Here is a 19,141-nt window from a genome sequence, read left to right as displayed (position 1 = left end):
GGAATTGACTGGTCGAGTTATGGCCTTTTTAAAAGATACTCTCTCCATTCACAAATATAAGATGTTTTGAATATTTCGATATAGAATACAAACGGACTGAAATGAGTGAGAAAACATACTAAAATGCGTCTATACTCTATATACATCCAAATCCGAAGAAAGATAGAACATAGAGAGTAATATTTAGTTCAGAAAACCCCATCGGACAAGTCTTGACCAATTAGATGCGATGTGACTGTACGTCGACCGAGGACGGAGGATGCTTTGTAGACAGAAGTACCATGGTACGTTCCTGTCTTGTATTTCAGTGTCAGCATTTTTACTTGTAAGAATCGGCATGTGAGATTGAAACCGTTCACGAACCTTCCATAAGTTGCATATACTATCTGAAAAGTCCTCTTCAAGTGAGCATTTTCCGAGGGAATTCACGAACCTTCCATAAGTTTCATTGTCAGCATTTTACTTGTAAGAATCGTCATTTTACTTGTATTTCACAGTCTGTTCTAGTGTCGGTGTTTTTCGCTGTGTTTTTGGGGCAGTTTGTTTTGGTCGTTTGTACTCCCTCTCTATCTTTAATATAATACATGCAGCTCTCCTACATGGTTCGAAAAAAAAGAGTGAGATCATTTCCCGCGTCACCAAAGTACAGTGGTTGTAGGCGGCCGAGCCAGAACGGGTACCCGGCGTACTGACGTTCCTGTACGTACGGCCTTGGACGCGCAGGTCGCCACAGCTGCGGCCTCCGGCGTCGTGGCTCGGTGCAGCAACATGAAAGCATGTTACCAGGACGGACAAGAGTGCTCGCAGAAACGGGGGATGCATCGACGTTCTATCCGTAGATCCTTGGGTGGTGTTGCGTGGAAAAAGGCACGTAGGCGGGGAATTAGCAATGGTAGGAGTTTGGGCCCCTTCGCTCGCCAGGATCCTGCTTGAACCAAAACGTTGGAGAGCAAAATGTTCCTCCAAAAAAAATGAAAGGGGGAGTTTTTTTTTTTCGAGGGATGGAATGGGGAGGTGATGGGTCTCACGCGGCCTGATGTGTTGCTCTGAGGACTCGTCTACATGGCCTTTTGCAAGGCCTACAGCCCAAACCTGCCGACGTGATTGGAGTCGTACGGCACCGCTGGCGGCCGGTAATGGTGTATTGCCCCCGATTAACCGCGCTCATCCCCGGCGCCGCTGCAGCGTGAGGCTGCCGCCGTGAGCTGCACAGAGCAGAGTCAGTAGCCTATGCCACATCGGACTAGCGTTGGTTAGGGCGGCGAAGGGGAGCCACGGTAGCGATGTTGCCTGAGAAACGGCGGAAACCCTCGTCTCGCCAGCGGGGGACAGTAAATTCGGAGTACGGCGGTGGTCATGGGCGAAGTTGTGTACGCGTGAAGGAAAGGCACGGCGCCATTTCCTCGAGTGGGTACCACCTGCCGAGCAGAGGACCAAGTAAGTATACCGCCTTAGACTTCCACGGTTAATCTGCTTGCTGCGAATTGGCATATAATTAGTCGCAAATTTATACTCTTGATGGTCTTGTTAGTTGTGTTTTTTTAGGAATAGCTGCTTGCCTTTGGCATAAGATCCAATCCTTTTATCTGTTTGAACTTGTAAGGTGGAACACAAAATTCGTGCGCTAGTACTTCCTGGAATACAGTGATCTTTGGAGGCTTTGGTTATCACCTGGTGACAGGCTAGTGGTACAACGTTGGTATGCGCTAGTACAAATATGACATGCATTTAGGTGCCTGTCGGAGAAAAAAAATTGATTGGCATTGACATGTCCGTATGCAGGCTAATTTCTGATTTTTGTAGAACTGTAATGTGTGCCTGTGCATTGCTGTGATTGTTATCAACAATGGGTTTTATGATAACCGGCTGTGCAAGTTTGTTGTCGCCACTCCTAATGTAGGATGAACTCAAAGTTATGACATTGTGCCGCTTCCGTTCATCACGCCCTTCCCAACTACCAACCTGAAAAAACATAATATGTTAGTCAATATAACCCCCATCTAGTTATGCAGTGACTATTTCCTTACATGGACAATGCTTTGCTGTAATGGAACTTCAGTTCAACAAGACATTTATCTGAGTTTTATTTATAATCAGAGAAGCATGCTTTACAAACAGAGCCACCCTTCACTCTAGGTCATTCGGACACAGCACATGGAATCAGCGTATGTTGCACATAAACTAAAACTTTTGATTTCACCACTGTTAGATCCCCATAACATGGTTCTTCTCTATAACCTTAAAGCGCTTCTTATTAGGGTTTTTCAATCAAAGTTAGAAGATTGAGTAATTTATATTGGAATTTCCAGTCAATTGTGCATTCACAATTCTTTAATGACTATGATACAATGTCGAACTTAGTTGAGCCTGTTCAATTTCTGAATATACTTTAGTACAAGTTACCTTCTCAAAGAGGTGGAAATTGTTATGTGTTTCCTGAATTCACAAGCCTTATCTCCTCAGATGTCGTAGAGCTTGCACTTTGTACATTCATCTTATGAGCTGCATTTTCACTAGAATCAGGGATAAGCAAGTAGGTCAAGTTACTAAAAGTATTTGGAAAAAAATAACTTCACGGAAAAAAGGGAAACCAAATAGATGTAGAAGTATCTTACAGTAGTCCACTGAAGTTTTGCTTCTCTCAAACATTTCTACAACTTTGGTTATAGTAGGGTGATACAGAGGTAATACTTGTATGCACCACAAGCCAATCAAGGTCATCTTTCTTGCAATTTCCTCAATGTCACTTGTAACTTCACATGCCTCTAATTCATCGTCTTGAGCAAAGTGATCATAAATCCAATCTGGGAAATACTTTTCGCTTGATTTTTCAGCCACCGATTTCACATTTTTCCTGCCTCCAACCATCTCTAGCAACACCATTCCATAACTATAAACATCTGACTTTGTTGAAACAATTCCGAAGTTTCGTGAGTGAACTTCTGGAGCAATGAATCCAATTGTTCCTCTAGCACCAATCATTGAAAGCTTGCTCTCCTTGGTACGACATAGTTTAGCAAGACCAAAATCGGCAATTTTTGGGCAAAAATCTTGGTCTAGAAGGATATTTTGAGGCTTAATGTCAAAATGGACGATCCGTGTATTACAACTATGGTGCAAATATTCCAGTCCACGAGCTATCCCGATAGCTATTGCATAGAGCCTCTCCCATCCTAAAATTTCTTTTGGCTTCTCTGAGTAAATGTATCTATCCAGGGAACCATTGCACATGTACTCATATATAAGAGCTTGTTTTGATCCTTCCAAACAAAATCCGAACAAGCTAACAATATTCACATGAGAGGTCCTACCAATGCTCATAACCTCATTAACAAACTCTTCCCCGTTTCCTTTGCAATTATGTAAGAATTTCACAGCAACCAGACGACCATCATGTAGCTTTCCTTCAAGACCATACCATAACTACCTTGACCAAGCTGCTTATTGCGAGAAGACGTTATCTTCATTACCTCTGAGTACGTGAATCTTTTTGGAGCAAGTCATCCATAAATTATTATCATGGCCTCGTAATGCCTTTCAGTGGTGCTGCTATTCTTTTTCCAGAGGAGAAACCAGTTCCTTTTCCCCGTCATATACCACATCAGCACGTAAATACATGCAAAGAGTAGCGCTGCAGCTGCTGATGTCAAAGCTGAGGTGGAAGAAGTAGATGTACCAGGTGTTATAATATGGGTATTTAGATCTATAAGAACATCGAGGGTTTTAAATTCAAGTTAATTGGTTCTATGGTTATGGTTTCACATGACCACATGCTTTCAATTTTTTTTCGGACACTTTAGACGCACTACACTGGGCACCTCCGCCAATTCGGATCTCCACCCGCCGGCGCCTGACCTTAGCGCCAGGGTGGTCCGCTCCGGTGCCGGTCGGATCTGGATCGCGATTTTCTTGCCTCCGTGCAGATGACGGAGGTGAGGACTCCTCGACGGCCGAGACCTCCGAGGCATCGCGCCGGCGTAAGACTGACGAGGAGCTGGCCGCCGAGTTTTGGGCCGACATTGGGTATCCTACATCAGCCTCACGAGTATGGGAGAGACCGTCATCTAGGCGAGGATCTGCTCAGAAGGATGGTGCACAAGAGGTAAACGGTTCTCCGACCTCGCCGGCAATTCATTCGCGGGGGTCGCCGCCGGCTGCATGCCGGCACGTGAGGGCTCCGGCTATATCTAGGCCTATGGTACGGCCCTGGATCGGACCTCTCCCTGCCCCCAGAGTCTCTCCCTCTCGTACTCTGGGAGATGCCATGCCCTCGGCCGGCTTGGCGAGGACGGCGGTGATCACGCCGACGGCGCCTCCGATGTTTCCTGCGACGGGCGTTTCGCCGGACGAGTGGGGCGGTCGATAGGCCTAGGCCCTCACCCGATCTCAGGTGCGTCACATCCGAACCGTTCTTTACGCATGGTTAATCTCAACCGTTGGTTGTTTCATATGTGGAACAGGGACACTCCTCGCAGAAACCCTAATCTTCCTCGATCCTTTGTGGCTGCCGTCTGCTCGGGGATGGGTCGCGACGCGCCCGCGCCGCCGGGCTCTGGGCAGGTCCGACCTGCAGCCGCCGCGCCGATGCCCTCGGACGCCTCCTCGTCTGGTGGTGCCCCTGGCTTCGCACCTGGGGTGTTCCCCCCGGTGATCCCTTCTTCCTCCGCTCAAAGTGTCATGCCGAACCTTCCCCAACAGACTCCAGCACCGGGGCAGCAGCAACAACAGATGTATCAAATGCCACAGCAGTTCTTTCAGCAGCAACCGATGTATCATGCGCCGCCGGGGTACATGCAGCAAATGGCGCCGGTGTACCCATATCAACCAGCCGGCCCTTTCTTGCAACAGAGCCATGGTCACCCCACTACTGTCCAGCCAATGGCCTTTAACGCTGGTCTGGCAAACCCGGCGGCCGGAGTTCAGACAGGGAATATCCGTCCTAGGAAACTGAAGGGAGGAAAAGGAAATCGGCCTAAGAACCGTGCGGGAAACGCCTCGATCATCGCTGCTCCACCCACCTTGCCTTATCATGGCGTACAAGGTGCTCCGGCTTTTGTCTCGGGGCCTCTTGTGACTGCTGCTCCTCTTATGGCACCGGCTCAACAACAACATGATGTGGCTCAGGCGACACCTGCTCCCGGGGTGAACACGGTAATGACCAAGTTGTGGTGTACCAAGTGTCAGTCGGCCGGACATGTGGCTTCAGATTTTGAAACACAGCAGTATTGTTTCATCTGTAACAAGGCGAACCATCCGATGACTACTCGGCGGTGTCCAGCTCTCAAGATGCCGAAGCCGGCGGCGATGCTTTGTGGCTATGGGACTGAGAGCATGGCCTTCTTTCAGATGCCTGACAATGTTTGCAGGGCAGACCTCGCACCACAATCCTCCCCAACGGCTCTTGTTACGATCTCGGGAGGCTCTATCTCTTCGAGCATAGTGGAGGCGGAGGTTGCTAAGATCGCTCAATATCAGCAACAGTGGACGTGGGAGGCTATCTCTCATGGCTAGAATGCTTTTATCATGTCTTTTCCCAGTGACGAGGTGCTCCTGAGAGTTACTGGTTTCACGGTCTTCATCAAATCGCATAATGTCACTTTGGAGTTCAAGGCTTGTCATTCCGAGGAGATTCTGAATCGTTTTGAGCTTATTCCAGTTTGGGTGCATGTGCACGGAGTTCCTCACGCTCTCCGGCATTTCTTGGGTCTCTGGGCAGTTGGCTCTGTTATTGGTGCCACTCTTGACGTCGACCTCCTTTGTTTGCGCCGCCGTGGTATTGTGAGGATTCAGGTTGGCGTGCTTAATCTTGATGCTTTTAAGATGAGCCCTGTCAACTCCCTCTCGTCGGATGTGGTTGTTCAGAAGAAGGGCTATGAATTCCGGTACACTCTGGAAGATGATGATTTCCGTGCGGACGCTGATTTTGTGCCTCGCGTTTGGGAGCATGGCGATGATACGGAAGGGGACAAGGAGCATGATCGAGAGGACACTTCAAGGGCTGATGACAAGAGCAAGAGGCCGAAAGCGTCTTCGTCGTCAGCTAACACGGCGGCATCATCTTCCTCGAGAGGAGTGGTTCCGATGCAAATCACCTCTTTCACGACCGTTCCTGCCAGTACACATCCATGCTTGGCATCGCGGCCTTTGTCGGGGGACCCGCCAGCGGCAACGGAGCTCGTGCCTCCCCAGAACCCTCCCTCGCTTGCCAGCTCTGCACCGCCTCCACCACCTCAACCGGATGCTTCGCCCATGTCAGCCATTCGGACATGGGTTGATGGGCCTGCGGCGCCCTTGGCGATGGGATCACCGTCGGAGGCTGCTTTGGAGCATCTGACGACACCGACATCGGCTTCTTCTCGGTCTTCTGGTCGTCGGGGTTTGATTTTCTCCCCGGCGGTGCGTGCAGATCATGACATGGTTGGCGATGGGATCACCGTTGGAGGCTGCTTTGGAGCATCTGACGACACCGACATCGGCTTCTTCTCGGTCTTCTGGTCGTCGGGGTGTGATTTTCTCCCGGGCGGTGCGTGCAGATCATGACATGGCCTTGGCGATGCTTCGGGCGCTGTCTCCTGGGAGGCTGCTCCTTGTATCGCTGTTATGGAGGATGAGCTGCAGCGTTCTAGGTCTCCCGCTGCTGCGCCGGAGCCGTCTACACCACCTTTCCGGCCCTTTGGGATGCGGGTTGCTTCGGAGTTTACTACTTCACTGCCTAGACGTAGCGGCCGCCATGTTGTGGGGGCTGATGGGGCCTCTGCCACTGATGAGGATTCCATGCAGAGGGCCATGCGTAGAACGGCATCGCGGAACCTCGACTTTGATGGTACGTCTCCTTGCAAATCTTTTCTATCTTTTGATAAAGCCAAAATGTTTTCAAATATTGCTAGCCTTGGTATTTCATTAGGTAGAAATGATGCAGTAGTTGATTTCTCAGTTAAAGCTCTTAAGCAAATGGAGTTCGACCGGCTTACGGTTGCTCCTAGAACGCTTCTGACGGCGGATCCACTAGTATCAGATGAGGGGGATGAGGAGTCCGATGCCAACCATGAAGGCAGACTCCGCTCTCATCTGGTCAATGATACTACAGAGGTAGACTTTGAAGATACCATGCGTGATACGATGCTTTGTGAGCTCGTTGCATCGGTACGTAAGAACAAGTCTAACTCTGGTAGTAAAAAGGGTCGCTTTCTCATCTGGTCAATGATACTACAGAGGTAGACTTTGAAGATACCATGCGTGATACGATGCTTTGTGAGCTCGTTGCATCGGTACGTAAGAACAAGTCTAACTCTGGTAGTAAAAAGGGTCGTCCTAAGAAGAAGACCAAAGTATCCAAACGTAATAAAGTTTCTCCATGAAAGGAATGTTTTGGAATAGCAGAGGTCTTGGTGACTTGGCTAAGTACAAACATATTTCCGATTGTGTTAGGGATCATGCCCTCGACTTCGTGGCAATCTCTGAGTGTAGTAAGCGTGACTTTCCAACGGGTGATTTGGACCATTTTTCATGTGGCAAAGATTACGAATGGCATATCCTGCCGCCTTCAGGGAGGTCCGGAGGTATTCTTTTAGGAATACACTCCACTTACTTGGAACTTCTTTCAACTTCAAAGGGGGAGTATCATATTAAATTCCACCTTAGAAACAAGTCCGATGATTTCATTTGGAGCTTGGTTGCCGTATATGGTGCTGCTCAAGATGAATTTAAAGCGGCTTTCCTCAAAGAACTTGTCAATACCTGCAGAGAAAATCCTCACCCCATGCTACTTGGGGGGGGGGGACTTCAATATTTTGTGATACCAGCAGGATAAAAACAATGATAGGTTCGACACTCAATGGTCGTTTCTTTTTAATGCTGTCATTGACAGTCTTGATTTGCGGGAACTCTCTCTCTCGGGGCGCCAATTTACCTGGGCCAATAATAGATCTATCCCGACATTCGAAAAACTTGATCGGGTGCTAGTCACCACAGACTGGGAATTTAAATATCCATTAGCATCAGTGCGGGCTTTGGAGAGAATTGAGGCCTTATCGGATCATGCTCCATTGCTTACTAATTTTGGTCAAGCAGCACCCACTTCGAACCGCCATCAGTTTAAATTTGAACTGGGGTGGCTCACTAGAGAGGGTTTCCCTGAATTGGTTAAAAAGGTGTGGCAACGCCCAACACGGGGTGATACACCAATTCAACGTTGGAATAATCGCATTCGTGCGTTGCGCCAATTCCTCCGCGGATGGGCTAAACACACCGCTGGGATTTATAAGAAAGAGAAGTTGCGACTATCTGTCATGATTGACTCTTTAGATAAGATCGCGGAGGTGAGGCTTCTATCTGCGGCTGAGATTGAGCAAAAAAGTCATCTCAATGAGTAGCTAGCCCGTCTCTTACGCGAAGAGGAAATCAAATGGTACCAAGGGTGCAAGAGCAACTCGTTGGTACTTGGGGATGATAACACGAAGTACTTTCAAATGTTAGCCAATGGCAGACATAGAAAGAAACGAATATTCACCCTTGATCAGGACGAGGGTCGCATTGAGGGGGACGCTCCGCTCAAGGACTTTATTACAAAATACTATAAAGACTTGTTTTGGTCCTTCCTTGGAAACTACGCTGGAGATGGATGAGTCTATTTGTCATGACATCCAGCAGGTTTCCGCTGCGGAAAATGAATTCCTAACCTCTGCTTTCACTGAGGAGGAAATACAGACTGCGATTTTTCAAATGCAACACAACAAATCTCCGGGACCGGATGGTTTTCCGGCGGAGTTTTATCAATTTTTTTGGGATATGTTAAAGTCTGACCTGGTTCAATTGTTTAATGAACTGCATGCTCATAGACTAGACATCTCCAGACTCAATTTTGGTGAAATTATCCTTTTACCAAAGATAAAGGATGCCAATCGGATTCAACAATATAGACCGATTTGCTTACTAAACGTGAGCTTCAAAATTTTCACCAAGGTCGCGACTAACCGCCTGAATGGGGTCGCAGACCATGTAGTCAAACCAACACAAACAGCTTTCATGCAAGGACGGAACATCTTAGACGGTGTTGCTGTCCTACATGAAACTGTTCATGAGCTCCATCATAAAAAGTTGAATGGGGTCATCTTTAAGATTGACTTCGAGAAAGCTTATGATAAGGTGAAGTGGCCTTTTTTGCTTCAAACTCTTCGTATGAAAGGGTTTTCCGATACTTGGTGCCGATGGGTTGAGAACTTTGTGTCTGGAGGTAGCGTGGCTATCAAGGTGAACGATGACGTAGGCAATTATTTCCAGACTAGGAAGGGGCTACGCCAAGGCGACCCCGCATCACCTATCCTTTTCAACATCGTGGCTGATATGCTAGTTACTCTCATTGAGAGGGCCAAGCTAGCTGGTCAAATCACCGGGGTCATTCCTCATCTAGTAGAAGGAGGCCTGTCAATCTTACAGTATGCGGATGACACCATTTTGTTTTTGAATCACGACCTAGAAAAGGCCAGAAACCTCAAATTGTTATTATGCGCTTTTGAGGATCTTTCTGGCCTTAAGATAAACTTTCATAAGAGTGAACTTTTCTGCTTTGGCGAAGCCGCAGAAACTTCACAAGAATATGCTGATATATTTTGGATGCCAACTAGGCCAATTTCCGATTCGATATCTAGGTATTCCTATTCATTATCGGCGTTTGACAATCGCTGAATGGAAACATGTTGAAGAAAGACCGGAGAAATGGTTGGCGAGCTGGAAGGCCAAACTCCTGTCCTATGGGGGCCGACTAGTTCTTATCAACTCGGTACTTACCAACATGGTTCTTTATATGCTATCTTTTTTTATCTGCCAAAAGGTGTTCTCCAACGCCTTGATTATTTTAGATCAAGGTTTTTTTGGCAGAGTGACAATGAAAAAAAGAAATATCGCTTGGCTAGGTGGAATATATTATGTTGTCCTAAAAGCCAAGGGGGACTCGGAATCCAGGATCTTGAGATCAAAAACATTGCATTGCTCAGCAAATGGGTATACAGATTACTCACCGAGGATGGTGTTTGGCAGGAGATCATTCGTAATAAATACATTGGGTCCAAAGCAATCTCCCAGGTCTACTGGAAACCAGGTGACTCTCATTTTTGGAGTGGGGTTATGAAAGCTAAAGAATTCTTTTTCCAATTTGGCACTTTCTCGGTTAGGGACGGCTCCCATAGATTCGATTCTGGGAAGACACCTGGCTCGGGACTACTCCTCTAAATGTGCAATACCCAAGCTTATATCGGAATAGTTAGACATAAGTTTGTCACGATTAAGCAGGTATTGGGACAAGAACACCCGGATATTTCTTTTCGCAGAACGATTTCTGGACCTCGTCTGACTGCATGGAACGATTTGCTGACTCGTTTGGGAGCTGTCCAACTGTCGGCTGAATCGGACATCTTTAAATGGAACCTGCATCTGAATGGAAGATTTTCGATTAAATCTATGTATGATGCATTGGTTCATAACGAGGTTCCATCTGATAATAGAAAATTGTGGAAGCTTAAGATTCCTCTAAAAGTGAAAATTTTCCTATGGTTTCTCAACATAAGGAGTTATCTTAACTAGGGACAATCTAGCTCGACGAAACTGGCAAGGTTGCAAAAAATGTGTTTTCTGCAATCATAATGAATCCATTAAACACCTATTTTTTGATTGCAAGTTTGCTAGATCGGTGATGGGCAATAGTCCAAATTGCTTCGAATCTATATCCTCCACGCAGCGTACGGAATATGTTCGGCAATTGGTTGAGGGGAATAGATAAACAATTGTCTAAGCACATTCTTGCGGGGGCAGCTGCCTTATGTTGGGCGTTGTGGCTCACCAGGAATGATATTGTTTTTAATCATAAAAGTGTTTCATCTCCTATGCAGGTAATTCATATATGCTCGCGATGGCTCCGTATGTGGTCTATCCTGCAGAGGCCGGAGGACAGAGACTTTTTTATGATGGCTTCTACCCGGTTGGAGTGCTCGGCCAGGGACATTTTTTACCCCCATGGATGGCGGTGTGACCTTCGGATTGGACCGGCATCACCTTAGGCCTCTTTTATCTTTTTTCGCTACTGCTGGCGTTTTTTGCCTTTTTATTTTGGCTTCTAGTACTTTGTAACTTTGGCTGTGTGCATCTAGCTATGTAGAGGCCGGGTGATCTTTGATGCGGTTGTATCAATTCGATATTTCAATTCAATGAAAAGCCCTTTATCGAAAAAAAATTGTTTTTCACACAACCACAGGTTCTGTTATAATCTTTCCAGTCCGCCCTAACGATCCTATTAGTGAGTTTGGACAGCAAACAGACAGCACAAGACCAACTAGTTAGGTGCCTAAGGGGACGCTTATGTGGTGTTTGTCACAGATGGACTTGGACCTCACCAATCAGCTTGCTCCTGCCTCTCTCTACCTTGTCCCTATCTCTACATACAACTCCCAATTTTGGACAATATGCTCTTCTGTACGGCTGCTCCACCATTGCAGACTTCCTGCTTGATCAGGAGCTCTACACGCACCCAAAGCTGTCCAGGAGGCCACCTCCTGGCCATCCCCAGTGGGAGCTATACCCCTCTGATCTGCATATCCCTCCTCTCCTGCCACGGTGTATGACACTATCCCAAGGCCGCTACTGTTCATCTAAGAGCGCGCTGGGTCGGACGGTTCCAGGAGGAAGAGGTTGCTAATGGTGCTGGCTTTCAAGGCTAACCACACGTGCTCCAGATTCTCTGACGCTCAACTAAGCTATGTCTCCGCAATGAGGAGCTTCACGTTGCACGACCCAGGCTCCAACGGGTTATAGGAATGGGTTGAAAGGGTTGAAAGATTACAAGGCGGCAAAAGTAGGGAAAAAACTGAAGATGGAGGATATTGATCCTAGTTGACTTTTATTATGCACAAACTGACAGTACTTGTTCCAATCAAATTATACAGTCGAACTTAAGAAAATATATCTTTTTTTTAACAGAAAAAATATGTATGTTAGGCATCATGTGGTTTAGGAGCTATTGACATTTAAATGATAACATGTGAAAATATGGTGCAAGTGCTAGCATACCTATTAGTAGTATCTTTGTGCCAGCCCTCTTGCTACCTGGAATATCGCACAATATTATTTAGTTCAAAAATCAATACCATCAAATATATTATATTGTTTTTTACAAAAATAGTAATTAACAGGCTCAATACATAAACATATAAAAAAATGTTCTACGCAATACTGTAAAGAGCACGGACTGCATATCTCACTTCGTTTAAATACTAATTTGATACAATAATACAGCAAGTTATATATATGCCCTCATAATTGTGGAAAATCTTACTCTGGCAGTTACCAGCCTGTATATGTAACTTGTTGTCATGAACACACTCATTCTGAGCACTGACAAAACTAAGTGGAGTATAGCTCTGGCAATCTTATTTTAATGTCACAAACTGATATAATATCACAAACTGATGACCCAGCAAGACACTAGATTCAAAAGTTGATTTTACATAAATACTGATGTTATCTAAGATCATGTACTAACAACACAACCTGTCGAAAATCTGCAAATAGCATATTAATATGTAATTATGCAATTCCGAAAGCAGCAGAACTATTGATGGTTGATAGAAAAGAAGCACACTAGCTTTTGGTACCCATCAAAGTAGGCTGAGCCACTTGTTCTGTCTCTAGTTTTTGGTACCCACTTGAAAGTATATTATCGAAGTTTTAATAATGCAAACAGCTGCCGGCGAGGGCATCAAGTTCTGAAATTTACTATAATGCAAGCAGCTGAGGCTTGAGGCCAGTGGGCCACTTCAAGTGGCCAAGTGCTACTGATTCTAGAGTTTATTTACCGATGAAGAAGTACAGTATTGAGAGTACTCTATCTTCCAAGGGGGGAGTTGGTCGGGAGGACCATTGCTCATACTGCGTGCCTATGAAGAACGTCTACTAGTCAATGTCACCAAGGGAGCCGCCTCCTCCCTCCTGATCCCCTCCCATACGATATGATCTAGGGCTTCAAGCTGCCGCCTCCCCTCTCTTCGCCACTGCCGGAGCTCCGCGAGGCACAGCCCAGGCGCGGGATCATGGCGGCGGTGGCGCCTTCCTCTGTCGTGGCTCATGGATGGGGTTGCGGTGGAGATTCACGCAGGTGCCCAGAAGGAGGGGCGGTGGGGTGGCTCCGGTCGTGCAGTTTCCCGACGGCTGATGTCACCCATGGGTGTGCTAGATGATGGAGGAGGTCAATCTGGTGGTGCAGACGGGGATGAATGTGAATTTGCCAGCGAAAGCTTGGTTCGCCCTTGGCGAAAACCGTCAAAGGCGGTGCCAGCGGGCGTCATTACCTCATTGAAGGCGTTGTGGGACAATCTGTGTTTCCTGTTTGCCCTGAGGGAAACCCCAGATTTAGGCCTTCCGTATCGGATGATGGCGAGGTTCCTCCATTATCACCCCCATGGGGGCATCATCTTTGGGGTTGTACACTAACCGGAGGGACAAGTGTTTGGCTTGGTGGTTGGGTGCAATGTGGAGCGACGTGCCATCTAGAGTATCGACGATGGCGAGTCTTCGCGGCAAGATGGAACGGGGTCTAGGCGGTGGATCCTCTTCGATGGGTATGTGTAGGAGGCATGCGCTATTCAGTGTCGTGGTGGCGTCGATGGCAGGAGGCCGGGTCTGCCAAGATCAGTGCATTATTTGCTCCTGAAGATGGGACTTCCGAAGAAGGCAGCGACGGATTCAGCGTGCACATGTGGTGCATGATGAGGGTCTGATAGACCGGTTGGTACAGCCGGCGGGGGGCTTGCTGAGGCCACCGGATTTCTTGATGTGCGTGGCGCGCGGTCAGGGCACATCATCAATCTTGTAGTTAGGGTGACAATTTTTGCCAGAAATATGACTTTGGGGTGATTATGTATTTATTTTGTAAAGTTGTTGAATCTATATCTATACCCATTATTAAAGGGAATATGTATTCTTGGTTTGGCTTAGTCCTTTTCGTTTGGTTTGAGTGCACGCTAAAATTCTGTAGTAAGCGATCTGGGCCAGATACTTGTATGTTGATAGGCCTTTTTTGGGCTTTCACAGACCATGAAAAATAATTGGATCAAAATAAATCAACATTGTGGGAATTGAACACATGACCTTCTGTTTGGATCTTTCATGTAACAACCAACAACGTACGCACCATTCACATTTACGAATCCCAACTCGTTCTAAATATACGAATGGCAGTCCTCATGTTTAAGGCTATAATTAAATGAAATCAGTGGGAGATTATGCCCGGCAAAGAAAATATGAACATAGCTAAATTGCATCTTATTATTTTATGTTCATTTTGTAGAAAGATGCTACCTTGCAGCATATTCTTCATAGTGAATCCGGTAATGTGCACAAAACATTAATTTTTCCCTTTGCAACGCACATGCATATGTGCTAGTAATGTAATAAAGATGAATGTGTGCATCGCTCGATGCACCTTTTTGAAAAAAGTCAATGCCACCGATTGGCTATATAAGTAAACACCGACTCTTAAATTGTGACCCATTGACTTGACTGAAAAGAAGAATAAAAAAGAATGTGATCTAGGAAAAAAAATACTGAAGGTGTAGTTCATGCCTAGAATGCAATGGACCGGCGGAATCTGACCTAACATAGTAAGCTTGCACTAATTTGGCGAAAACAACTCAAGAACTGGGGGAGAAGCTTAACCACCGGCTGCGATGTTTGGCCATTTTTTGATTTGACTTCCTCACAAACTAGCAATTTTTTTCTCTAAGTGGAGTAATCTGGATGGAAAGCTGCTAAGTGGGGTAATTAGCATTAAAAAATGACAAAGGAGAGGGTAAAAACTGAAATTCACTCTAAAAGATACTGCAATGACGATGGGTCACCGAAAAGCCAAACGAGGGCTTCATCAGCGTGTTAATTAAACTGATGCTTAGTTCGTCCTACAAATTACTCTTTCGTTCGTCTAAAATAAGAAAGAATTTACTAGGGTGCAGAGTTGAGTTACTGAACTCACCGCACTCTACGGGCCGCACGCCGTCGGAGCAATTGCAGGAAAACCCGGTGCCTTCATTGCCATAAGAGCACCGGCCGCCGCTTGTCACACACTTGGAGCAATCGCCTGACGGCACCGTCCACTCGAGAAGAAACCCCTGTCTCATGCTGGGGACATAGTCGCTGCCATCAGCGAAACCAAGGACGGGCACCACTGCGACACGACACGATGGAGGGAGCCCGCTTTGTTCACGCTGGTGGTCGCCATACGCCCCACCAAGGCGGAAGAAGGACTCGTCGGCGCAACGCGTGCGGTGGAAACCCGACGGCGTCACCTCTTGCTGCTGCTTGGTGCAGTTGTAGAGGACGACAACCTCCCTGTTCTTCTTGCTGATGGTGTACGGCCCAGCCCGAGACCCAGCGAGATGTTGAACCACCATGGCGAGCAGCCGGCGCGGGGCGGGACGAGGAGATTATGGTTCACGGCGACCAAGGAGGAGTTCTCCGCAGAGACCCGGGAGACCTGGTATTGCCCGAGGAAGGAGTTACTGAGGAATGCTTGGCCGCCGTCGCAGTTGAGCTGGAAGGACGGGGACCCGCATGGCTGCTGACCTTCTTCCTCCAGCCAGAACGGGTAGGCTATTGTCATGTCGCCGCATGTCTTGGGCGAGCATGTAGCCAAATCTTCGGTGCTAGCCACCGGAGGTAATGGAAGCACGGAAGCCAAGAGCAGCAGTAAGAGCAGGATGGCCATATCGTGGATCGTGGATGAGACAAGCGGGGATCGGGCATCGACTTCTGAAATTTATAATTCAAGCATCCGAGGCTTTAGGCAAGTGGCCAAGTGCTACTGATTCTAGAGGTTATTTATCAACGCTGCTATACACACGACAAAGTCAAGCCGATGCTTGCACGACGATATGGTTAGAACCGTCCATGCAAAGCAGAAAGTGCAGCCCAGCCGCAGATTTACTGTCGTCCACAAATCATCCAAAGGAAAGTCGTCTGTATAGTAGTTTCGGTTATTTATCGATGAAGAAGTACAGTAGTAATGAGAGTACTCTCTATCTTGGAAGGGGAAAGTTGGTCGTGAGGACCCCACCATTCCTCGTACCACGTGCCTATGAAGCACAATAGTTTACTAGTCAATGCAACCAATTGGGCATTATAAGTAAACACCGACTCTTCGATTGTGACATATTTGACTTGGCTCAAAAGAAAAATTGACCCAAAGAAAACTGAAGGGCTAGTTCAATATGCCATGCCTGGAAATGCAATGGATGTGGCCAAAAGTGCCAGCAAAAATTTGGCCGTCTGCGTTGGCAAAACTAAATAAATCGGTAAACAACCCAAGGATTGGGTGAGTTATTTTTCTAGCGCCTCGAATGTTTGACTACTCCGTTTTTCTCTTTTCTTTGATTTTTCCACAAACTAATTGGAGTATGACGACAGTTGCTTTAGGTTCAATCTTAAATCTTTTAGAAAAGAAAACTTCACCATGACTAATGCTTGGTGGCATCCGTTTTTTTTTAAGGTTAGCATAGATGTGAGCATTTCAGCCTACTCTAACTAGCCACCTGGTCTGACATGCAGTTCTTCGTTCACTTTAGACTTCCTTTACCGGGCATTGGTTAGGGTTAACCCACCATATATACTCCTATAATTTCCTGTTTTTTACCCAACCATCCTATTCGTTGATTTCTCTTAAAGGAACAACCAATTTTTACAAAGTACTAGCAATCAAACAAACATCCCAACATTAAACCAAAAAGGAAGCATTATCCAGAACACCGGCTTACATATCTATGACTAAATGATAAAGTCAGCAAATTAAGCCTAGTTACATTTATTACTGGCCACATAAGTGAATCAAATCGCGATCAAGATGCCAATAAAATGACTCAAGCCAAGCTTCACCACAAAGTAATTCTCAGCACTGTCATATTCTACGTGTGACTCCTTGTGTAATACTTATATACTCCTATACGCTGTCGTCGTTTCGTCAAACATAATGCAACAATAAGGGTTGTCGGAAAATCAAACAAAGAAGAATTGAGAAGTCACTCCACTGCTTACTTGGTGTGTTAATTAGAACTAGGGCCTAGTATTCCTAAAAAACTGGGGCGTGGTTCCTCCTAAAAATTGTGTGAGGATTTTGTACTCCCTAGTTCCATGGAGCTCGAAATTTTGCAAAACCCCAAAAATTATACGTGATATGGGGATGTATACTTCATGTTTGTATATTTTCATTATACTTCATGTTTGTATATTTTCATTGTGAAATACGTTTTGATGTGATCTACAGTTCTACACAGAAAAATAAAACCATGAACTTTTCTAGTGAATAATAGAGTACATGCTGCTAGAATTTCATTGGTTTTTTAGCTCACATGATTTTATCATGAAACTTTACAAACATGTAGTATACATCCCTATATACATGTGTAATTTTTGTTGAAATTAACCACGATTAGTAGTCTGTGTCCGGCTCGGACCGGAACACATCACCGAATAGAACTTGTAGTGGTAGGCTAGATTAGCTACTATATAATCCTATTTATCCCCTGTAATCTTGTAATAATTCTACGTGAGCAAGTCTCCTGTAGATCAATCAACCAGGCTGATTGCTTGGTTAGGACGTGCGCGTCAACTCCTCAGCTAGCTCGTGTCATCTCGACGAACAAGCCTTCGTAGGTACAGTCTACCGTACGGCCGGAAAGTACTCGGCCGGTTCGACAACTGCGTGATAGCTCTTGACAAAAAGTAATCGTCTACGAGCACGTATGAAATTTGGGCCAACAATTTTTTCAGAAAATGTTTAACTTATAAGTTGATTTTTGAAATTTTCAAATTCATGCTCCATGGTGCTCCAGCTCCATTTCATTCGTAGAAAAGAATTAAGAATTAACTAGGGAAATCAATGTGCAGAGTAAGAGTTTTCTTTAACAAGATGTGCAGAGTTGAGTTCCTGAACTCACCGCACTTCTCGGGGCGCACACCGTCGGAGCAACTGCAGGAAAACACCGTCGCATCGTTGGCGTACCTGCACCATCCGCCGCTTGCCACACACTTGGAGCAATCGTCTGAGGCTACCGTCCACTCGAGAAGAAACCCCTGTCTCACGATGGCGGCGTAGTCGCTGCCGTTGGCGAAGTCAAGAACCGGCACGACTGCGAGACTGCATGACGGAGGGAGTTGGCTCTGTTCACGCTGCTTGCCATACTCCCCGCCAAGGTTGTAGAAGGACTCGTTGGCGCAACCCGTACGGAGGAATCCGGGCGGCGTCGCCTGCTGCTGCTCGGTGCAGTTGTATAGGACGAGCAGCTCCCTGTTCTTCTTGGTGAAGGTATACGCCCCCGACCCGAGACCTTGAGAGATGTTGAACCACCACTTGGGGCAGCCGTCGTCGAGCGGGAGGTTGTGGTCAACGGCGATGAAGGAGGAAGTTCTCGGCGAAGATTTCAAGGACCTGGTAGGCCCCGAACATGGATCGACTGAGAAGAGCTTGGCTGTCGTCGCAGTTGAGCTGGAAAGACGGGGACCCGCACGGCTGCTGACCTTCTTCCTCCAGCCAGAACGGGTAGGCCACGGTCAGGTCGCCGCAAGTCTTGGGCGAGCAGGTAGCCAAATCTTGTGCGCTAACCAACGGAGGCAATCCAAGCACGGAAGCCCAGAGCAACACTAAGAGCGGGATTACCATATCGTGGATCGTGCATGAGCGAAGCGGGGATTAGACGGGCATGGCGTGAAGATTATACGATTGGCAGTCCTAAGAAGATGCCAGCGACAGCAACTGGTTTTGGCCCGAGCCACGAAGGGGACACACATCACATGTAGTAGTACAGTTTTCTTTCATTCTTTTGTCTAACTCCACTGTCATATTGGAAGCATGGTCAGCACTTTTGGTGACGACTTTAATTTGTCCAACGTCAAGCGTCCTCACTAAACTACTCCCATTGGCTATTGGCCCAATGGCCTTTCATACACTGACCCGGAAAACTGACTCCGAGATGCGCTGAATAATGTGCCGACGGCTGCAGCCTCGCCAAGTCAACTGAAAAGAAGTGTGCTGCTTCTGTGTGCAATTGAAAAGAAGTGCTCAAAAAAATGTGGCCTGCACGGCTGCACCAGTTCATTCGGCAAATCACAC

General features: G+C 46.7%; 1 pseudogene; it reads right to left on the bottom strand.

The window, feature by feature from the left end:
- Positions 1-1,567: 1,567 nt before the first annotated feature.
- On the bottom strand, positions 1,568-18,582 carry LOC125546476 (annotated as a pseudogene).
- Positions 18,583-19,141: the final 559 nt, after the last annotated feature.

This window comes from Triticum urartu, chromosome 3 (assembly GCF_003073215.2).
Source record: "Triticum urartu cultivar G1812 chromosome 3, Tu2.1, whole genome shotgun sequence".
NCBI classification, from domain to species: domain Eukaryota; kingdom Viridiplantae; phylum Streptophyta; class Magnoliopsida; order Poales; family Poaceae; genus Triticum; species Triticum urartu.
Note: the sequence above shows the minus strand (reverse complement) of the source record. Positions and strands in the feature narration are given on the sequence as shown.